The sequence below is a fragment of the Silene latifolia genome, chromosome 2 (genome assembly GCF_048544455.1).
Source record: "Silene latifolia isolate original U9 population chromosome 2, ASM4854445v1, whole genome shotgun sequence".
NCBI lineage: Eukaryota > Viridiplantae > Streptophyta > Magnoliopsida > Caryophyllales > Caryophyllaceae > Silene > Silene latifolia.
Genome location: NC_133527.1, coordinates 43,218,305 through 43,223,358, shown reverse-complemented (window position 1 = coordinate 43,223,358; position 5,054 = coordinate 43,218,305).

Here is a 5,054-nt window from a genome sequence, read left to right as displayed (position 1 = left end):
AAACTTTGTGCAACTTTTTTTCATAGCTTTACCCTGTGAAGATGGCAACCAGTCCAGAAAAATTTTGAGGTCCATATAGATTATGTGTTCAGCAACATTAGAAGGTAAAAACAAGCTCCCAAATTTTAAATTATTTGCATTTGTTCTACAATAGAACAATATTTTATTTTATTTTATTCAATAGCCGGTGGTAATTGAAGAATGAAAGATTTTATAACAATATTAATAATTAAGACTCAATATTGAAGAAAAAAAATACTTAGATTATCTATCTAAATAGCTAACATAAATTTTAATTCTACAAGTATATGGTGTTTTCATTCATTATAAAATAAAGTGAATTAGGCGATTAGCTATATAGGAATAGTTTTTTATTTGCTGATATGCTTTTTTATCATTATAGTTCACAATTCTTAAAAATCTAAAACTTTTAACAAAAAAAAAAAAAATCTAAAACTTGAAAGTGTTTAAAACTCTTCCAATAAGGTAATGCAACTTTATCTTCACACCTTTAAATTAAAAAGAGTAAATAGATATGCATTTTGAAAACTAAAAAAAAAACAAATGTTCATTGTGATGAGGTTGTCTCTTTCATTGAGTACAAATTGAAACACACTAGGCTTTAGCACTTTATATTGATGTACAACCATAAAACGAAAACTTCCACTCTATTTTGTTCAAATGTAAAATTCTTTTCAATAGATAAAATAAATGAATTTTAAAATATTGAACACCAATTTTGCAAGCATAGGCGTTCAAATGCAGAATTACAAAAACAAATTATACGAAACTGCACTTTATGAGAGTAGTCAAGTTCTAAATTTTAGAAAATAACTCATAATAATGTCCTCATGTCCATCCCCTCATAATCTGCTTAAATTTTTTTAGTGTGTAGTATTTAGTTTTTAATGCCAATGGGATATTCGATATTGTACATGATAACAATATGATTCTAACATATGAGGAGTAGCGTCTCAATTTAATTCAGGGATCATTGACTACCTAATGTATACACATATAATGGACCATCCATACATGTCAATGATCAATGTTAAAGATGCAGTATAGGAGTATAGATGAAAAATGATACTTCTCACAATATCTCATTTATTGACTTATTTACATAAACATACATGAAATAGTATAGTGCATGGACTATTTTTAAGCATTTATATTTTGTTATGTTGTAATATTTCGAATTTTCATTCGGAATAATACTTACATTCTACTTCCTCCATCGCACTTTTATTGTCCCGTTTCCATCTTAGGATGACTTTAGAAAAGATGATGAAATATCAATCCAACCCTTTAAATTAAAGGGAGTGAGGACAATATCATTGGGATGAAGATGATGCTAGCTAAATTATCTAGGGGCAATATTGAGGGTTGACAAATTTTCTTTACTAAATTTAGAAACGGGATAATAATTAAGGATAATGTTTGGAAGAAGGCATAAGAGACAATAAAAGTGGGATACAGAGATAGTATATACTTCGTAATACTTTACATACAAAATTTTATTGCATAAATGTGGAGCGAACAAACAGTTTTACAAATGGAAAGACAACAAGATTTTTTATAACAAAATATAAAAATATAACAATTTACAAACTATGCGTAGTTGGTGAAAATTTTTTGTCATATAAATATTACTCCTAAAAATATAAAAATATAACAAAATTTTATAACAAAATATAAAAATATAAAAATTTACAAACTTTACATACAAAATGTTAGTACTCTTTCTTTGTCAATTTTTACCTTTTAAATTTATTGTAGGTGTATTTGAATAAAAGATAAGCAAATGATTGAGATAGACAGAGTAATTTTTATGAATTATAAAATTTAGAATATTTTATTTTTATTTAAATTGAGAAATTAATTTTTTTTATAAATTTAACTTATACATAACATATACAAACTTACCGTGCGAAGCACGGGATGCTACCTAGTAAATAATAAACTTGACAAGTTTTACTAGGAGGTTAACATTACTAAGCATCTTGTATTTTAGGTTAGGTTTCTCCCTCCTCATTTGTGCCCTTCAAAGTTAAAACGAAAGCATAACATTAAAAGCTACACCAAAAAAAACTTGTCTTTTAATTTACTGTTTAGGCGGGAAAGGTTTGAGTTGGATCACATACATTAGAAAGTAGAAACCATGAGCACAAAGTTTGCCACCTGCCTTCTCGTTCACTTTGTTCTTTGACTTAAGTTCTACCTCTGAACAAGGAACTTTGGCAAAGAAGAGGGGTTCCATAGTAGGACGAGGCTTGAGCCATACCTTGGTTCTGTAGGTAGCCTTGACACACGCAGAATCAACACCTTGGAATGTCAGATAATACATGAATCCACGTACTGTATGATAGTTTGCTTTAATCAGCTCTACGGACCTCATAGGAAGACGATTGACCTCTAACCATAAAATACATCTAATTCTTGTTAGTTATTATGGACTCCATCCTACAATTCGCAAAATAGTATAAGCAAAGTAGGATTGTATTCTACCAATTGTTCCTCATAACAAATAGCAGCATATACAGCTATCTTTTAAGCGATAGCCCATTCCTTGGAGGCTTTTGGTATTGAAACAATTCTACTCGACATAAACCCAGGACAATCGTCAACATCAAATCCCTAGAAAAAAAATGCAAAGTCAAAACAATCAGCATCAATAAATTAGAAACAATACATAATAAGAAACAATTTGCGTAGCACGGTCAGAAAATATGAGAATATACATGGATGTAAGATCAAATATGCTTAAAATAACGACCAAATATAGCGACCAATATGAACTCCAAGCACAGCTAGCATCAAAAATCAACAAATTCATGTTGTATTGTTGTAACACTTGCCACCAGGCTCAATAGAATCACAAGTTCTGTTTCCTTGGCCACAAGTAGACCTCGCAAAACCAACCCGACCCAAAGACTCACCTTAATATTGTTAATGTTAAAAATAAAGAATCAATTATCAACACTGAACTAAAAATAGGTAATAATACTAAACGTACTCTTTTATCTTAATTGTTGACCCGAAAATGATCCGAACCCGAAATAACCCGACCCGCTTTGACCCTAAAATAACTAGACCAACATACCCGAAAACACCCGAACCCCGAACGACCCGAAACAACCCGATAATATGAAAGACCCGAACTAACCCGACCCGAATTAGCCCAACTCGAACCCGACCCATTGACCTATTTTGCCATGTCTTGCCACAAGCATATGCTACTACATCATTGAGTAGTGCCATGTTAGCTCCCTCAACCAGAACACACCATTATCTTTCCCTTGTATGGCTCATAAAACTCGGGTAAAGATGATATTGGGGTTTGGCCCGTCAAAACAATGGTATACACATTTGACCCATCTGGGTATAGTAGACCCCTGTGTCTGGTTTTCATTGTACAAAGTGAATATGAATGTGGGTAAAAGAGCACCATGCCTAGCAGGAGTTCCAACTGCGTGTTTAGGATTCAGCCTTTTTTAATTACCAAATTTTTATTGTAGGTGGCAGCATTATAGACACTTGCGAATACCAATTTGGTCAATGTCACAACCATAGGGCCAGCCCGTTCCAGCAATCCAAATCCTGGTATCCGGGAATCCAACCATTTTCATATCAAAATGAACAACATCAAGCATTTGATCAAAGCATATTTGTGTAGGTTAAACTACTTACAGGTTCAGTGTAATTTACAGCACCCTTGAACAGAAATTCATCAAGTATTACAATTAATCCACACTTTATAATCATAGAGTTTCATTATAGAGATATTGGATGAATATGCATGTAATCAGTAGCGGAACTATAAGGGGCCTAATAGTAACACCGTAAATAAGAAATGAAGATTGGCAACTCTGGTAGAATGTTGGATTATCTCAGACTCGGTGGATTTTTTACTGTACTTTATAAATTGTTGAAGCGACATAAATCGCAAATGTTTGGGCGTGGATGAATTGTATTTTCCGAAATCCTTCACAAGGTGAGGCTCTAGATCTTCCCACCTTCCCATCTCATAAACCCTAAAATTATAATACCAATTAGATTGCACAATTAGTTAATAACATAACAGTTGCGTTCTTGCAAAACCCTAAAAATAATTAAATATAACAATTCAATCGGAACAAACTCACAAACCGTCAATTTAGAATTCTGGTCAGGGTTACGTCTTTGTTGCTGCCGTCAGAGCGCCGACTCAAGAACAGGACGAGGCGATTGTTTTTTTATTTTGATAAGAGGCGATACAAAATTAAGGTCGTTGTGCAAAATCCGGTTCAGACTGGGAAAATAGTCACGTCGAAACCGGAATTTAGGGTTATGAGTTATGACCCCCGTCTGACTCTTAAATCGGTAAATTTATTGCAAACAAAATCAATATAAAATTATTAACTAATGAAAAATTACAACTTTTTTAAAAATAAAGTATGCTTATACTTACTTGGGAGATATGGTAAAACGGGAGGTTAAAGTCACCAAATTAAGCAAGCAAACTTGAAATCGTAAAATGATCCCTATTTGCTCACCCCGGCTCCGAATCAGGTGATTCAAAAGCCTAAAAAACTTGATTTTTTGACGCCGTAACATCTATCATATTTTCAAATTCAAAACAGAATTTTGGACCTACCCGATCCGGTAAATGGGTGTCCCGATCGTGTAGACCTTGGAATAACGACGGGGCTCTGGTATGCAGTTCTAACTGATCGGGTAGAGCAAAATTTCTAGTTGGTCCCGATCGAAATGACTTCATTTTCCCTTCAAAAACACACTCATACACATGTAAACCCCCCTCCCTCACAACTCTCATGTAATTCCTCAAACTCCTCCACAAACTATCCCTTTCTTGAGCCCTATTAAGCCCATTCACCAAGGTGAACCAGAAACTAAGACCCCTCAATTAACTCTTGAGTGAATAAGCTTATCAGAATATGTTTTAACATCCATTTGAAACTCACCAGGTTCCCATAATAACCAACATTTGCCACCCTTATGATGACTATTATTTGTACATATATTCCAAGCATCACACACATAATTTCTAACTT